Source organism: Triturus cristatus, chromosome 4_1 (genome assembly GCF_964204655.1).
Source record: "Triturus cristatus chromosome 4_1, aTriCri1.1, whole genome shotgun sequence".
Lineage (NCBI taxonomy): Eukaryota > Metazoa > Chordata > Amphibia > Caudata > Salamandridae > Triturus > Triturus cristatus.
The window spans coordinates 1,157,379,056-1,157,397,615 of NC_140585.1; the positions used below are offsets into that span (position 1 = coordinate 1,157,379,056).

An 18,560-nucleotide genomic window follows, 5' to 3' on the forward strand; every position below is an offset into this window, starting at 1 on the left:
TCCCCATCAAGGCCCGGCCTACCACAGGGGCCGTTATAGTTCTTAGCGGGACCGCCTCCGGGTACCTGGTGGCGTGGTCCACGAGGACCAGGATGAAGCGGTGGCCCAGGGCGGTTTGGGGGTCCAGGGGTCCCACAATATCGATTCCGACCCGTTCGAACGGGGTGCTGACGGCTGGAAAGGGCTGGAGGGGGGCCTTGACCCGACCCCCCGTCTTTCCGCTGGCTTGGCAGGTCTGGCAGGACCGGCAGTGGTTGTCCACATCTCTCCGCATCCGGGGCCAGTAGAAGTGGGTCACCAGACGACTGTACGTTTTGTCTTGCCCCAAGTGTCCGGCGAGGGGCACATCATGGGCCAGGTGGAGAAGGAACTCCCGGAAGCGGAGGGGGACCACCAACACGCGGCTGGCCCCGAGTTCTGCTACTTTCTGTTCACTGTACAACAGGCCCTCGGTCCAGTAGATCCAGTGGGTGCCGGTCTGGTCACCGTTGGCTTGCGCGGTCGCCTGTTGTCGGACCCCTTCGAGAGAGGGACAGGACTGTTGTTCTTGCTGGAACTGCTCTCGGGTGGGGCCCCCTTCGTGTCGCCATTGTGTCAGCTCTGGGAGGGCGCTCGGAGAAGCCATCTCTTCGGGGGAGGATTCGCTGGGTCCAGGGTCGGTGTCCGCCTCCTCCTCGCTGCTGGTGGGAGGGGGTGTGAGCCCCTCGGGCTGGGCGGTCCCGGAGGTCGAGGATGAGCGGGGGGCCTGGGCGGTCATGGACCGGGTGATGGCGCAGGCCCAATCAGCCAGTCCCAACATTCGGAGGTGCTCTCGTCGCTCTACTTGAGCCCAGGGGGAATTTTCCAAGTCGTTCCCCAGGAGGCAGTCGACCGGGGCGTCGTCGCGCACTGTCACCTTCAGCAGGCCCGTCACCCCTCCCCACTCGAAGGGGACCAGGGCCATCTGGCATAGGCTTTCACTGTTGTCGGCCGTCCGTACGGGGCACAGCACATTCGGTAGAATCTGCCCAGGGGTCACCAGGTGGCAGCGGACAGCGGTGATACTGGCGCCTGTGTCACGAAGGGCTTCGGCCCGTTGTCCATTGACCGTGACCTGCTGCCGGTACTTCTGGGTGTTGGTTGGGATGGGGGTGCAGGGTACCATCTCTCGGCTACCCAGGCAGACCAGGGACATGGCTGCCGGCTCCCACTCAGTGTTCTCTCGGTCGAGGGCCTCCTCTTCCTCTTCTCCTCCCCCCAAGGCGGCGGCTGTCAGCTGCCGGGGCGGGTGGCCGCCGGCCCCGTTTTTTCGGTTCAGAGGGCAGGCCGGATCGCTGGCAAAGTGTCCTGTTTGTTGGCAGCCGTAGCAGGTCACTGGCGGCCGTGGTCCGGGTCGGGCCGGGCCCACCTTTCGGGCTAGGCTCGGGGAGAGGTGTGGCTGCGGTGGCCCTCGAGGGGGGCTCCTGGGGGCCCCGGCGGGAGGGTCTCGGTTCCTGTTCGGCCCTCCCCCCCCACCGCGCTGGCGGGGGGGTCCGTTGGGGTTCCTCTGGTACTCCCCCATTGAGTTCCGGGGGACCCGGGAGTTGACCCATCGATCGGCCTCGACGGCAAGTTTTCGCGGGTCGGTCATTTTGCTGTCGAGGAGGTGCTGTCTCAGTTCCACGAAGCAATTGTTGGAAAGGTGTTCCCACACGATGAGGTCGACCAGCTGCCCGTAGGTGGTTACTTTGCTCCCTTTGATCCACCCTTCTAGGGCCCGACTGAAAAAGTCCACATATTCCACCCATGTGGTACCCGGGATTTTCTTGCAGTCTCTGAACCGCTGGCGGTACATTTCCGCTGTTAGCCCGTAGCGGGTGAGCAGGGCCTCCTTCATGTGATCGTAGGAGGTCATCACCTCCTCCGGTAGCTGGAGCAGCGTGTCCCGCCCCTCACTCAGGAACCGCCCCCACAGGCCCGCGCCCCAGTCCTTTCGGGGCACCCGATGAGAGGTCATGGCCACCTCGTAGGCCTTGAACCATTGTTGGATGTCGTCATTCTTGTAATACTCCTTGACGACTTCTTTCGGGATATGTACCTTGGCCTCGGAAGGCGGTAGAGTGTCTCTAGTACTGGGGGTGTCAGTCCCTCCGTTCTTGGCCTTGATCTCGAGCTCCTTGAGACCGTGCTCGTGCTCAAGAGTTAGTTTCTTTTCCTCCAACTCCCGGTGTCGTCTCTTCTCCTCTATCTCTTCTTGAAGGCGCAGCTGCTCTAGGGCCAGTTTCTTTTCTGCCAGCTGGAGTTCACCGTCCAGCCGCAGTCGGGCGAGCTCTAGCTCGTGGCTCCGGACCTTTTCCCGCTCTCGTATTTCTTCTTCGGAGAGGCCGGTTTCTAGGCTCTTTCTTCCTCCGGTTGCCGGAGTCCGTGCGGTTGCTGCGGTCTCAGTCAGGGGCAAGGGCCCTTCTTCCTGGGAGGGGCCTGCCCCGGCCTCCAACCATGCCCTCAGAGCTTTCTGCATCTCCTCTTTGGTACCTAGGCTGGTGGTTGCAATGCCTTTGTCTTTGCAGAACTGTTTCAATTCTTTGTGCGTATATTCTTCCAGCCGTTCGGGCTGGAACTCCATTGTCGCGTTGTTTTCCTGGCTGCTCATGATGCTGTTCGTTTGGATGGGTAGCTAGTGGGTACTGGCTGGTACGTACTGCGTTCGGCTCGGATCCCGTCGCTGGCCACCAAATGTTGGAAGGCGGACCCCGAGGAGTCGGTGCGACCACCAAGGGGGGGCCCTCACACTGCACGAAGTAGCCGAGCGCTGCCGAGAAGTCTCCTGAGAGATCCTTCTCCTATCACGTCCTAGCACAGTAACACCACCACACAGGACTCAAGGGGGTTGTCTTGTGACAAGCAATTCTTTATCAGCAATAAAAAGGTTACGAGGTCAATATTTACACGAAGGGATCGAGGGATCCACCAAAAGTCTCAGTGTCTCTTTGGAAGGGTCGGGGTAGCGGGACAGTCTTTGGCAGGAATGCGGTACGAGGGTACCTGGGGCCCAGTTCTTATCCTCAAGCTGGAGGACCTCCGGATCTCGGAGGGGTTGAGCTGCGACGGCGTCAGCAGGGCTCTGGCGTACAGTTCGTGGAGAGCCGCGATCCAATCAGCAGGGCTCTCAAGATGGTTTCTGCTCAGCTCGAGCCGCGACGTCGTCAGCAGGGCTCCGAGGGAGGTTTCAGCGAGGTTGGGCCGCGACGGCGTCAGCAGGGCTCCGATGTTCCAGGTGGTTCCGAAAGGGTTCACAAGAAGGAGCCGCGACGCAGTCAGCAGGGCTCGTGATGGTTCCGACAAGAGTTCTTCTCCGTAGGGTCAGCCGCGATTCAATCAGCAGGGCTCTCGACTCCGGGATACAACTCCCGAGCTGTGGTGGGGTCGCCCCAGATATAGGTCTGGAGCCCTTTGATGTCCGGACCTATGCGCCCGAGGGGGCGGAGTGGCCGGGTGGAGGTGGCCAGACGCCCAGCAGGAGAGGCGCCAGGCCCATGGGAGTTGCAGGGCGATCACACCTCGAGAGGGGAGGACAGTTGGGGGTCCCATCGATACTGTCCTCCGCCGGGGGCGATGAATGGTTCCTGCGGCACCCCCTGGCTAGTTCGTGGTGCCTCGATGTCGGGGCTTCGCTGGGGTCGAGGCCGGGTTGAGCGGGGTCGCGCCGGCTGGTGCACGGTGTGACGTGGATGCCAACAAGATGGCGGAGCCACGAGGAGTATGCGTCCACGTGCAGCTCCGGGTGAAGGGCCTTGGTGCAGTTCAGACGGGTGGCCCGTGACGGCCGGGGCGGGGAACGGGCACAATCCAGGGGGTTAAGGACCACGCCACGAGGCCGGGTCCAACAGTTAGGCATGGGGAGATTAAGTGTTTTGACCAGAATCCCAGCCAACGCTGAGACCCAAACCTGGTTCCCCAACTCTGAAGTTGGTATTAAGCCACTTCCTCTCCCCGCTTTCATGGTTAGTAGTTGGTTCTGTTTTAGGTGGCGCAAACAGGAGAAATGGGCTGGTGCAAGTTGCCTCCTCACGAGAGCCGTCACTTATTATTTTACAAATTAACCACTGGTGTTGATCCTTCATTGTGAAGGGACCATGTGAATTCTTCAGGGTTGAATACTAAGGGTTGCCGTGGTATTCATGTGGCACTGTGCTATTTTGCACTGCACCCATGGACTTTCATAAAGTGAAGTAAATAGACGCAATTCTTTGTGTTGCTTAAGACCACATGAGCACCTATGCAAAACTTTTGTAGTTAACACCCAGAATGCAAAAAAGATCTTTTGCAAAAACATAGGGGCTTATTTACAAGCCCCTTGCGCCGCTGGTACATCACTCTTTCCCATTTTAAAAGTGACACACCTGCAGTGCAAGGGACTTGTAAATAAGCCCCATAGATTCCAGAACATAGACTAGCCGAATTGCGACTTTGCATAGGATGTAGCCTTACGGCTAGAGCGGTCGACCTCGAAGCTGGGGAACCGAGTATGAGTCTCGGCAACAACGCTCAACATCCTGTGATTCCGGGCAAATCATATAATCTCCCCGTGCCTAACAAAAATGAATGTGTCCTTGTGTAACAAAACTGGTGCTATGTAAAGCGCTCTGATACCCAGTATCTTCGGGTCTAGTTCGGGTCTAGTTTGCACTATATAACACTCTAAAATATATATATTTGCTGGAGCAGACCCGAGGTAACGCCAACCGGCGGGATCTTCAATCGGGACAGGAGTTGCTGATGGAAGCGGGCACGCGTCTGCTGGGTAAAAGAAGGTGATAACAGCTACCCACTTGGATTTTTACTTATTTTATTTCTGCTGTGATGCACAACAACTCACGGAAGTAAGACTGGGGCACTACCGATACCAAAATGCTGTGCGAGCAGCAACGCCCACTTGAGCAGGAGTCACAAGGGTTATAAAGAGTGCCTCGCAAACTGTTTGTGCACGCCAGCAGCTGTCATGTCTTTGAGGAAGTGCTACGGCACGAAACGCGTCAGGCTGGACTTTGAGATGAAGCTGTGCCCCTCGTTTATCCCAGCAGCAAGCTTTCATTAAATAATTTAGCATACTTTTCCTGTGTGGGCTCTCCTGTTTCGTGGCTACTTTTGATGGATATATATATATATGTATATATCTATATATATATATTACCTACTGGCGGTCGCCAGTAGGTAGATATAGTTAGGACCTATTTTCCATAGGAAATCCGCAACATTCTATTTGGAATAACTTTGGCGCCGATTGACGAATCTTCGGGAAATTTTCGAAACTTTTGGCTAGCTCCGGTCCGCTCTCATCCTGAAAGTTTCACGGTGATTCGTCAAGCGGGGGCCGAGAAAAAAGGGGGGTCCCAAAACGCGTTTTCCCCATGCAATTATATATATATATATATATATCCCTAGAAAAAAATGATCTGCCGCCATGCCTGCCATTAAGCATTTACCCTGAAATATGCTACAACTCTAGTTGGAAAAGTAAATTAAGCCAGTCCTAAAATATGTGGCAAGTGAGTTTGGCAGGATAAAGGGACAAATGCAGGTCAACATGTTTTAAGAAAAATATTTATGTGAGGCCAAGATTTCCGAAATCTGCATTTTGGAGTCTGTGTTTCTTCAAAAGATGCTTTTGCAGTCTCTGCCAGAATTTACAAATAAACCTGAAGCCTTGTGTTGCGCAAAGGACCAAAAATTACGCAGCACTATATTTCCCCTTGGTTGCGCGCTGACGACACTGAGCCTTGTTTGCGCAACACTAAACTTGATTTAGAGTCGTGCCAAAGTGCAAGGGCGAGCGAGCAACGCCTTTCCTGAGTTTTGTACTAAAGTAGCCCACGCAAGACAAATCTCTGGGCTTAGACAACCATCCAAGGGCAAACTGGATTGTATGTGTAATTTTGCAGAAATTACGCATAATATGCCAAGAAATATCACACAACATGCCTTTTGACCATTTTTCGCGCCTGTTTTCATTTGGCGCTAGGTTTCCATACAAACCCAGTACCTGCTGCATTTTGTGACTTTAGTTACTTTAGAGCCCTATGGGGCATTTGCACTGTTTCCACCTCATCATGCCCACTTTGTATAGATTATCAGCCGTGTCCTGCGACGGGCCATTGCCCTTTAATCGCTTCACTAGTGTCAATCTTCAGAGCAAAAAATCCTTTTGCGAACAAAATGTATTATACGCTTTTATACACCAATGTAAGGCGAGCTCAACTCTGTGCGTCCCATGAACGACTAGTGAATCTGAGTCTTTTGTTTACATGGTATTCAATACGTCTACTTTCTTTAATCCCACTTCCCCCACCAGCTCCCACTGACAGTTCCTGATTAAACTCTATGGAGTCCCCTAGCGCAGTCAACAATTTCGCACCTCCCTCACAAATTATCTCCTAATACCAAATACACAGGATTTTTTTACAAACTGACAGTGCCAGAAGATGAGCTTTTAGGGAGACAAACTGGTATGTGAATCTGATGTCTCTGGTTTATGTACTTTAAGTTGTTAACGGGTTCATTACAATAATACAGTATTTTCTCTACAGTCTTTTACTCCTTGAGGGCTCATGACGGCTCCCTGCCATCATGAGTCACAGTAGGCATGTGCTCATGACGGCCGGGAGCCGTCCGAACGTGGCCGCTCCGCCCATGCGGTATTAATTCCCCACCTGTGCGAGAGAATTAATCAGTGGGCGGAGTTCGGACGGCTCCCGGCCACCATGAGCACACGCCCACCGTGATTTATGACGGCCGGGGGCCGTCCTGAGTACGGGAGCGCCACGCCCAACCCCGCCCCCTCTCGCACCGTGGCGGAATTTGCCCCGCGGCGAAGGGGTTAATGTAAAGTTTTTGTTTCTTTGAGTTGATTCATTTTTTTCTATCTTTTGGAAACATTAAGAAAGCTTGATTGTAATTTTCTTTCAAGATCAAACCAATATTATTTTGATCTGTTGTCGTGGGCCCCTAAAAGGAGTGGGCCCATAGGCTGGTGCCTACTTTGTCTATTTGGTAATCCAGAACTGCCCACTGAGCTCAGCCCACATTTCTTCCTCCAAGACATCACCTCACCGTGGCACAGCTCCAGTGTTCCACCTGTATCTGGAACCCCTGGTGGTGTCCTGGATTCGTGGGGCCACAATACACTGTGGTCATTTGGTACGGCCCCCAGAGAGGATGCTCTCAGTCACTATTTGTGGTTGGTGTGTGGAGTGTGCCAATCCCTGATGCCCCACACTGGCGTAATCTTGCACATCACCATCGAGATGAACCTAATAACACCTGGTGCACCCAGAATAGGTGCTGCCGACATTACGGATGGGCCTCAAGGGTTGCTAGGAAGGACTGGTGGCAAGATGGTGGCCCAGGGAGTGGTAGCAGAATCGTAAAGGCCTATAGGGCAATCAGGCAGCGCTCGATGGGCTGGTCTGACATATCGGTTTGTGGGCCTGTTTATTAGCACTTTGTGGGCCTGTTTTAGGGCCAGGTGGGTCGGTTTTTACTGTTGATTTCTCTATTATCACAAATGTGCCTGCAGCAAACACGAATGTATGCAGTTTTGCATACCTTACAAAATACACATATATCATGTCTTGACAAAGTCAAAACTGGCTTGATTCTCAACCGTGGGATACTTTTTTTATCTATCTGGTTCACTAATGGGGGGCAGTTTTATTTTGGGGCCTGGACCTATATTTTTTTTTAGCCCAGTCCGACCCTGGGTGGAAGGACCTCTGTTCTCCAAGGGGTCAAGGTGTGCTTGCGGCAGATGGGTATTGCGCAGGATGCAGGTGGTGGTGAGGCAGGACCCGGCCACTTTAAAAGTGGAGGCCTGGAGTAGTGCGGCCTCTTTTGCGGCCAGGCCTCAGTGCTGCCACCAGCCCACCTGATCACCTGCTCAGGCCTGTTCTCTTGCCCAGGCTTCAGAGGCCGCTTTAAGGGTGAGGTGGTTTGGGGTCCAGGCCTTCGAGTGCAGAAACCGAGACCGGTCCTCTAAAGGATCTAGGTGAGGCACTTCCACTGCCTGCCTTGAGATTTCTACACATGGGTAGGAATGACTTTGCAAAGCATGGCCGGTGGGATTTAGTTGGTCCCTTGCTAGCTGAGCGGTTATGGTTAAGGGGTTCTTTCTTGCAGATAGGGTACGTTTTTTGCCTCAGTGTAATGGACTCTGTGCATGCGCTGTTGTGTTTTTCAGCCCAGTCTGGGGCACAACTTGCGGGGAGGCTGGATGGCAGGTGAACTGTTCCAGTCGTTGGCGAGGGAGGCTCATGGTTGGCAGTGGCACTCGCGGCCACATTGAGATCTTGCCCCATGATTGGTGGTCTCATAGGGCTTCAAGCAGGAATGGTTGGTCCTATTATCTTATTTACAGGGGGTTGGGGGCGGACACTGCGCAGCTGGTTTTCCACTTAGCTGGTTGCTCCACTATGGTGGCTCCTTGGGTTGTGGCTGATGCAGTCTACACCAAGAGACCCGGCTATGCATCGGGTGCCCCGCCCATCTCTCCAGCGTGTGTTTGGGCCTCTCTGGGGGTCTCAAGGTTGGATTGCCTCTGGCATGGATAATGAGGATTGCATCTCAGCGGGCTCTTGCTCTTAGTATCGGGGGATTCAAGAATCCAAATTTAGGTGGGCATTTCACAGCACAAGGGGGGCTGCTTAGTTTGAGAAATACAGGAGCCAGAGGAGGCGTCGGATTATGAGCTCACAAAAAATGTAAGTATGCATTGGAGGGATGGTTGATTAACAATCTTCTTCTCTAGCGTACTCTATATTGGGACCAAAATAATGTATAGGTTTGTAACGGTGTTCTGGACAAGTATGATTTCCATGTTTTTAACATGCCTTTTATCCCTGTGCAATGTTCTTATAATAAACACCTGGGTCTGGGAAGTTTTTCTCTAACCAAAAAAAGTTCTGGACCTCGTGCTTGCTCTGGCGGTGTTTTGGTCAATAGCGGAACCCGCTGTGTCCTCTCCATATCCCTCCTACTGACTGACCATGCTCTGTTCGGCTATTGAATGCTTCTCTAACCCTGATCAGCACTCTGCTCAATACCGTATGTTTCCAGTGATTCTTACTAAGGATGCTACATGAACACCCCACTATCCTACTTCGGAGATGTGGAGGGCAGGTTTAACGTTGGTGGAGCCCGGTACGGCAATTTTTGTTGGATCCTCCCCATGACCTCCTTCTTCACGGATTCCCTCACTACCACCGTCCATTGGTACCTCTCATCCCTCCGTAGCCCCTCCCTCACATTTATTTGTTTTATAGCGCTACTCACCCCAATGTAGAATGTCAGAGTGCTTTGCATTACAAACACGTTACAGAGTGATACGGGTGTGTAAATCAATGTATACCAATTATTGCTTAAGACAATGAGGGCTACAAAGTGTAGGATTCACATGTATCCATATCTGTAGGCATTATATGTTAAGGGTGCTTGGTCTGGAGAAACGAAGGGGCATATTAACTAGGGGGCATATCAGTAACAACCGGCGATAATTATCGCTAAGCGCACTTAGCGCTAGGATAATTAACGCCGGCTAGCGTGGATTTTTATCGCTGAGATAGTGTGCTATTAGTAACGCTTATCTCAAAAGCGCTAAAAATCCTAGCGCTAACTGCCTAACGTGAGATTATCGCTGGAAACCCAGCGATAATCTCACGCAATGTAGCGTTATCTTGTTGATAGGGTCCCACAAACTTAGCCATGATATCCACCTTCCATAGGATATCATGGCTAAGTCAGTCCTGAAGCAGGCGTAAGGAAAGTAGCGATAACAGGGGTTATCGCTACTTTTCCTGCCGCTATGCTTCATAGCGTGGGGCTTGATGATAGGAGAAATGTCGCTTAGCGACATTTCTCCTGTCATGTCAGGTCAGGAACGCCCACTTTGCATCTCATTAGAGATGCAAAGCTGGGCGTTAAGAATACGTGCGCTACAGCAAGGTTTCACGCGTTAGTGTGACCTTGCTAATTAGGTGATAAAATTATCGCTGCTTTTCGGCCGAAAACGGCCGCAAAAGCGGCGATAATTTACTATCGGCGCCTTGTAGATATGCCCCTAAGTGTTTACGAGGCACAGTAACCAAAGATGTGGCACTCCATGGAGTGAAAAGGAGCGATCACAAAAGCACCATATCTGCTAAAATCCGGTGCTGTTGCTCTCTTCTGTAGTGCTGCCATACCTTAGTCTGCCTTGTGCAAATGCACACACCCTGGTACCACAGTGCAGGGGGGTTTTAGTTAGGTGTTATACTGGAAGGTACATTGTCAGCACAAAATTCCATGCTTTGACACTTTACCACTTCGTATGTGTGCTGTACGGTGCAGCACACATGGAAAGTTGGAAAGGTTTGAACAAAATTAATCTTTTTCTCCAACTTTATGCCTACCTCGAGGATAGTAGATAGGGTTAAGCTTCAAAATCCTGGGGATGAGTGCATGGGAACGTCCATGTACCACCCATGGTTTGCCTCCTTGATGTAAAGTAGTGCATATGGCTACTTTGAGTTGCTTAAAGTCTACTGTCCAATGCATTTGAGGATTTATGCTAAAAAGTAAGCTCCCAGGCAACACTTTGCACTCGGTTTACATCACTTTTGTGTTGCAAACCACATGCAAAGTGTTTGTAAATATGTCCCATAACAGTAACACAAATCTGTCCTATAAATGTAACATAATGATGGTGGTGTCAAACTAACAAAATCGTATTGTTACTCAAAGGAACCCATATTAGCAACCTTAGAATACTGAAAGATTAAGGGGGGAAAGCAATTTTCATGCAGCACTTTGATGCCAGGTCATAGCTCAATGCGCTATAGTAGAAGACTTACACTTACAAACTCCAAGCGACAAAAGGTTCTCTGAGTCGAAAGCAATAACCCACTAAGCTATCTGCATAAAATATTAACCTGTCACGCCTTGTGCTTTGCAGCAGGAACATTAACCTATGCTGCTATGAGTCAAAAACGACTAGGCAAATCTCAGATCTCTCCCTCAAGTGCATTAACCACCAGAGTTATCCGCGGTTGTAAGATTCCTGCAGGCTGCCCTTATCTTGATCTAGCCGGTCATGCAGCGGACGCCCCTTTGACCTTGGCGCTAGTTGCGACAGCACTGGTCGCACCCCCTACAGTCTGCACTGGAGATGTCTTACTTTTATTACCATGCCCACTTTCCTATCATACTCTGGCCCTTTTTGGTGGGTTGAGATGGTTTACAAAAGCATATCTGAAATCTTGGCATCTGTGGGAGTCTAACAGAACATTTCTGCGGTTCTAGTTTTAGATCCTGCACAAATCTGCAAATCTCCTAGGAGTTCACTATACCGTGTTGACATGCGCAGAGTGCGGGCTGTTAGGTCCAGCGCCTGTTGTGGCTTGTCGCAAATTCTTTTTTTCTCCTCCTTGTCTCCCCTGCAACTATGGTATGTAACCGTGTTTTAAATCACAAGTAATATGAGGAGATGCTTTTGGATGTAGACGTATGCTCTGGAGGAAAAGATGAAGGAGGTGGACTGAATGGAGACAATCACATGTCCACATGGTATAAACGTGGACCAGAAGATGCATGCTGTCAACTCAAACAGGAATGCAAGAATTCAAGGTCTGGAGAGGATACTGAAGCGGAGGCTCAGGTATAAACTGACCGGAGAGGCTCAGGAATAAAGCATCAATGTAAGCGAAAGAAGGGGAGGCTCAGGAGTACGGAGTCAATATAAGCAAATGAAAGGGATGCTCAGAAGTAAGACGTCAATATAAGCGACAGAAGGAGCGCACGAGTAAGGAGTGAATATAAGAGACGAAAGGGAGGATCAGGAGTAAGGAGTGAATATAAGAGGCAGAAGAGAGGCTCAGGAGTAAGGAGTGAATATAAGAGGCAGAAGGGAGGCTCAGGAGTAAGGAGTGAATATAAGAGGCAGAAGGGAGGCTCAGGAGTAAAGAATGAATATAAGCAAATGAAAGGGATGCTCAGAAGTAAGATGTCAATATAAGCGACGGAAGGAGCACACGAGTAAGGAGTGAATATAAGAGGCAGAAGAGAGGCTCGGGAGTAAGGAGTGAATATAAGAGGCAGAAGAGAGGCTCAGGAGTAAGGAGTGAATATAAGAGGCAGAAGGGAGGCTCAGGAGTAAGGAGTGAATATAAGAGGCAGAAGGGAGGCTCAGGAGTAAAGAGTGAATATAAGCAAATGAAAGGGATGCTCAGAAGTAAGATGTCAATATAAGCGACAGAAGGAGCGCACGAGTAAGGAGTGAATATAAGAGGCAGAAGAGAGGCTCAGGAGTAAGGAGTGAATATAAGAGGCAGAAGGGAGGCTCAGGGATAAGGAGTGAATATAAGAGGCAGAAGTGGAGGCTCAGGGATAAGGAGTGAATATAAGAGGCAGAAGGGAGGCTCAGGAGCAAGGAGTGAATATAAGAGGCAGAAGTGGAGGCTCAGGGATAAGGAGTGAATATAAGAGGCAGAAGGGAGGCTCAGGGATAAGGAGTGAATATAAGAGGCAGAAGGGAGGCTCAGGAGCAAGGAGTGAATATAAGAGGCAGAAGGGAGGCCCAGGAGCAAGGAGTGAATATAAGAGGCAGAAGGAGTAAGGAGTGAATGTAAGAGTCTGAACGGAGTCTCTCAGGTGCATGTGGTCATTATGAGAGGCAGAAGGGAAGGCATTAGAAGTAAGAGCCTCTTAGATGAGACTGCACAGGGTAACTAGACAGAAAGACACTCTGGGGCATATTATCAAGACACGGCGTTAAAATTATCGCCACTTTAGCAGCAGAAAACTGCCGCTGAAGCGGCGATAATGAGCTTGATAGTATGCCGCAGAGAATTCCCATAGAAGCCCATGTTCCGGTGTCAACATGGGCTTCTATCGGAATTCTCTGCAGCATATTATCAAGCCCATTATCGCCGCTTTAGCGTCAGTTAAGCGGCGATAATTTTAACGCCGTGCTTGATAATATGCCCCTCTGGGAACAACTTCAGCTGAGACAGATATGAGAGGACGACTTCAAAAGACGTGGATGCGCTACTGTGAACTCAGAGTCAGGGATAAGCCAGGGTAGAGCTGGAGACCACGTAGGATCCAGAGCGTGCAGGGATGGAGAGACGGGGTGGGGGCTCTTATCGACGTGTGCATAAAATAAACCGGGAGATCTATTCAGCACTTGCAACTTCTAAAACAGCAACTACGAATAATTAGATATAAAAGCGCATATATACCGTGCTGCGCTTTTTACGCTGTACGTCTATAGAAGCGACACCGGGGTACGGGCGCACCTCTACAATACACTTGGCGCCTCATCTTGTCCTAGGTACGCCGCGCGGCAGCGCTAGGAAACCACCGGAGAGCGAGCCATGGAAACGCTTTCTAGCACTTTCAGTGGTCACTCGAACACTTAGCACTCTAATGCTATCGGACACTTTACGGAGTTTGAGGGTACAGCAACGTTTATGGCACATTACTAAAACCTGCTCTAACACTCATGGGGTTAGGGTAAGAGAACATATAGGGCGCACATGTTCTCACGCACTGTGTAGTGGGCAGTGTTGACCCCACGGAGACCCCTCTATTCCTTAGGGATGTTAAACAGCAGTGCGGCAGGGTAAAAACTCCCTATAGCTGCGGCCATCAGAGATGTCAGGTTTCTTCTATAGTTGCATGAGCTGCTGTTCTTAAACCGCTGGATAGCTCACTTGGTTATGCACCAGCTGCGGAGATCCGTTGGACCTTACGGTAACTATTCAAATCTGTGCTGGGCAAACTCAGTGATCCATCTTTACATGGTCGGTAAACTGAGTGTCATGCAGTTGGCTGTGCGCTATAAAACTGCATATCAGCGGCAGGAAAGCGCTATATAAAACCGAGTTGTTATTAATGCGTTTTAGCGACAGGCGTTGACTGGCATTTCTGTAGAGGTGGCGAGCGACTGAAAGCTCGAGCGAGGCTCGAGCCGAAGGCCTGGGCTCTGGCTCAGCTCCAGGTCCTGTTGGAACCCCAAGCCCATAAGGGCCAAGCCTTCATGTGACGTCTGCCTGCCTTCCTCCCTCTACTCAGGATGTGGCGTTAGGATCAGAGCTGAGACCGTAGGACTGAGGAGGACGGTTCGATTCGAGTCTTGGCATGGGCGCAATATCCTGCGATTCTAGACAAATCACTTAACCTCCCCATGCCTATAAATAATTCATGTGACCTCATGTAATGTAACCAGTGCTGATCGTCGGGTAGAGTGCGGGCTATATTTAAAGACTGCAGAAAAATGCACTAAGAGATAGAACTAAGCCTTCACATAAGGAAAGACAAATAGATGCCCATTTACTGGCTGCTTTGTACAAAGTCAAACCAGAAAGCCTGGATAAATCCTGGCTTCCCCTTATGAATTGTGTGATCTTAGTCAAATGTTTTATTTCCCCAAACTCTTTTTTTTCATTATAGCGTATGAAAACACTTTACAATATGAGCTCAGACCACCAGTACTACAAAACTATCACTTTTTATAAGTACTTCCCAATGTCCAACACTAAAGAAATACACGTTTTTTTAAAAAAAAATTGAGAGACTTTATCATATTTTACGTTGTTTGTTGTATGATGTGCATAGCAAGTCTTTTCAGGACTCAGCTCGTGCACGGACTATAAAATCCAATCCAGACCCTGGGCTCGGCTCTGGCTCGGCACTGTCTGTTAATGTGTCGGCTCTCCCACCTCTACAATTCTGCTAATAGGAGGCCCAAGCGGCAATTTCTCAGGGCCCATAGCCTCGAGTGCACGGGTAACACCCCCCCTCCCCCCCCCCCCCCAAGTCATGATCAACTCAAGCGCTATAATCAGTGCTGTTTTCACTGTAACTTCGCTGCAACTTGTAGCTCCTATAAAAAGTTACTACTATTAATAAAAATTACTGTGGTTAACCTAAGGCACACGACCAGCCCTAGGGGTACGATTTATGTAGTACCCACCCGTCTCCCGAAAGTGCATCTCCTGCTTACCTCCTAAACGACACTGTCGCTCGCTCTTTCTCCTGCCCTGCGGGTGCGCCTCGACATGGTCACCAGGCGCTTCTGTCGTGCAAGCTCATCCGACGGTCTTACGGAGGAGATATGACAAGGGTGCGTGGCTCCTCCGCGACCCTGCCCGTCCACTACCACCGCGTGGGACCCACCACATACAAGATATTCCGATATGTAGCGAAATTCCCCCTGCCTTCTCTTCAGATGTACGGGAAGCTCCTATCGGCTGCAAAAAATATCCACCAGCCCGTCTCGTCGGTCACCTTCTGGGTTTTTGGTCATAGATATTTCCAAATGACCCTCACAGCCCCGTCCATCAACCAACGAAGTTCTTTGGGACGTGCATAAAGTTCCTGTAGGTTTGTCACCCTCTTTGGGGAGCCCCTGTCGGGTCCTTCTTGCCTCTCAGTGGACGACCCTCCGGGCTATCCCTCCGGTCTCCGAGGTTTTCCTGGAGTCGCCTCAGACTACTGTGCAGTCGCCCCCATGACTCTTAGGGTCTTAGGACAGGTCTCCCGGCCAAACCCCAAGTAGAGTCGTTGGGCGGGGCTCCTGGGGTCGACGTCCGCGCAGACAGCAGCAGGTGCCTTATGTCGCCGTCAGTTTCCAGGTGCCGGTCCCTCACAGCTCCCTCCTCGCCGGTTCACTTGCCTGTCTGGTGTCCTCTCCGAGCTGCGCACACGGGCTCTTTCTCTGCCTCCTGGTTCTCAGCCAGCAGGTGGCGTTGTGAGTCAGCCCTCCATCCCAGCCGGGGCCAGAGGGTGTGTCAAGTGCAAGGGTAGGAGCGAGGCTGACCGATAAGAGGAAAAAGTGGGAATTGGGCAGACAGATAAAAGGGGGGGGGGGGGTAGAGGGACAGGAGAAGGATTGGGACAGAGAATGAGGGAAATGGACAGGTGTGAGAGGAGAGACAAGAAGGAAATGGTGACATGACAGACGGTAAGACAAGGAGGCAAAGGCCAGCATAGGAGAAGGGGGAAGTCAGAGAAAGGAACGAGAGAGAGTGAAAGACAAGATAAGGAGTTCGAGGTAGGGATAGATGAGAGAGAGCGACAGAGACAGAGGAAAGGAAGAGGGAAAAGAAACAAAGATACATACTACGAGAGTAAAATAGATCGCAGTTGTGCCAAGTGTAGGGCAGTGGCGGGTAGCTAAAGTGTGCACTGTATGGGATATGCCATGTAAGCAGTATTTGGGATTGTTTGTAAATGTGTCGTTTCCATTCCTTGCGTGTGAGGGTGTCACATGTGCAAAGTCTGAGTGCAACTGCATGTTTGTGTGCAGTTTGTCAGCGTGTAATATTAGCAGTATGTCGTGTGTGCATTGTTCGCGAATGTGTCAGGTGTGCAGTGTTTTGTGAGTGTGTCATGAATGTACTATTCGCGAGAGGGTCCTGTAGGCAGTGCATGTGTATTTGTCATGCACGCAGAAGTAGTTAGTGTCACATGTTCCGTATGTCACATGTGCTATATTTATGGGCATGTCATGTGTGCAGTATCTGAAAGCATGTCATGAGTGCAGTACGTATGTCATAAATACAGCCTCTGTCAGTGTGCCATAGCTGAAGAATGAGTGCGTGTCATCGTGTGTAGCGTTTTAGAGTTTGTAATATGATCAGTGAGTGTATATCATATACAGGTGTGCGTGTTGTGTTTAATGTGTGTATGTGAGTCATGTATGCCCCAATTTTGAGCGTGTTACTTATGCAGTGTGTCAGCGTGTCAAGTACGCAGTCTTATTGAGTGTGTCATGCTACAGTATTTGTGAATGTGTCATGTGTTCAGTATTGGTCAGGATGTCAAGCATGCAGTATTTTTCACTGTTTAATATATTTATTCTCGGTTGATGTGTCATGTGTGCAGTTTATGTGAGTGTCACATGCGCGGTATTTATATGTGTGGAATACTTGGGCTCATTAAAAGTGGTGTGAAGCCCCGTGTAAACGCATCTACAATATAATGCAGGGTACGGAGTACGTCTGACTTGGACATACATACAACATTTTTAAGTGTCGGTGTTTGAGAGCGGGTAGTGTCGGTTTTCAGTATTTGAGAGTCAGAAGTGTCAGTGTTCGGTGCTTGAGAGCAGGTCGTGTTGGTGTTCAGTGTTTGAGAGCAGGAAGTGTCGGTGTTTGAGAGCGGTTAGTGTTGGTGTTCAGTGTTTGAGAGCGAGAAATGTTGGTGTTTGAGAGCGGGAGGTGTTGGTGTTCGGTGTTTGAGAGAGGGAAGTGTCGGTGTGCGGTGCTTGAGAGCGGGCAGTAACTACAGTATTTGTGAATGCGTCATGGTTGGTACACAAATATCCCCAGCGTGGCTCTGTGCCGCGTGCATAGCAGGCCCAAGGCAGACTGCTGGTAAAGTCACGAAACGTTGCTCATTTTACCTTGATGTATACGCCTCTTCACTGGAGACCTCCCATGTAACTGGATTGAGACACCAAACTTGGCTCTGAGGACCCCCAGAGGTCACCCCTCATAGCATGAGTGACTACTTTCCTCTTACTGGTCTTGGTAATCCATCTTGGAGTCCTTTCTATAGGCGCAACTCAAAATGGAGGGCTGTGCTGAGACGCCCCTGGCCCTTTCTTTAACCTGATAGACGGCCCTGCCACAATCCTGCAACTAGCCCTGAGATTTCATTGTACCTGGAGTTCAGGATCCAAGATGTTGGGGTGACAACTCCTCTCCTTTGCTATCGGGGAGCACACCCTGGCATATTCTTGCTTTTTCCCCAGATGTATCACTGTGGCCAGATGTCAGTCAGTTGGCTGGTGTGCAGGGACGCCGCATCCTTCCTTTTCATGTTTAGCCTCCAGGACCCTGTCTAGGCAGCCCCAGACGCACAGTCCACACCCAGTCCTGCTGCATCTGTGCAACAAAGACCACAGGGGAGCCGGTTTGAGGTAATGTACAAAGACAAAAAAACGGACCTAAACCAGCTCCAGAGAGGGCTTAAGAAATAACATTCTGCATCCTCTGATTCGAGGAGCTCCCCAAAATCTGAACATAACCCAAACACAGAAAATGCAGTCTGAATTTAGACACTGGGCTGTTTCCCTGCACTGGGTGCCAGGAATTTTCACTTTGAGAGACAGAAGTCACACATCAGAGTGCCTGAGAAAACTGCTAAGCTCCAGGGATAAAATCTCGGCTTGGAGCTCCCTCCCCCTCCACCTCCGGTAGACTCCATCACTCCCCAAGCTCCCGAAGGACCTCAAGACCTGGCTCTTCGACAGAGCACTGTAATCTTCCAGAAGCTACCCCCCCCCCTCCCATCACCTTGAGACCCTTTTGGGTGAGTAGCTGCTCTCTATAAACCCCCTGATTGATTGATTGATTGATTGATTGATTGAATTCTGGACCAAGACCCCTGCAAGGAGAAGTGTGGACTGCTGGAGCACGAAGGACTGCCTGCTGAGGAGAATGGACTGCTGGACCACATCTCCGAGAGATGACAGTCTGCCTTTGGAGTCATTAGCCCAGCCTCTGGGAGGCACTGGGGCAGGTGCAAGGGAGTAAGAGGACCATCATCCTGCTAGAAACGCTCCCCAA

The 18,560-nt window shown here is 50.7% G+C and overlaps 1 protein-coding gene across 1 annotated transcript in view; it reads right to left on the minus strand.

The window, feature by feature from the left end:
* LOC146856241 (prostaglandin E2 receptor EP1 subtype-like) overlaps window positions 1–15,692 on the minus strand; it is a 67,196-nt gene extending 51,504 nt beyond the window's left edge. The window contains exon 1 of the mRNA XM_085654311.1: window positions 14,990–15,692. The gene's annotated coding sequence lies outside the window, so the exon portion shown is untranslated. The remainder of the gene's footprint in view (window positions 1–14,989) is intronic.
* Window positions 15,693–18,560: the final 2,868 nt, after the last annotated feature.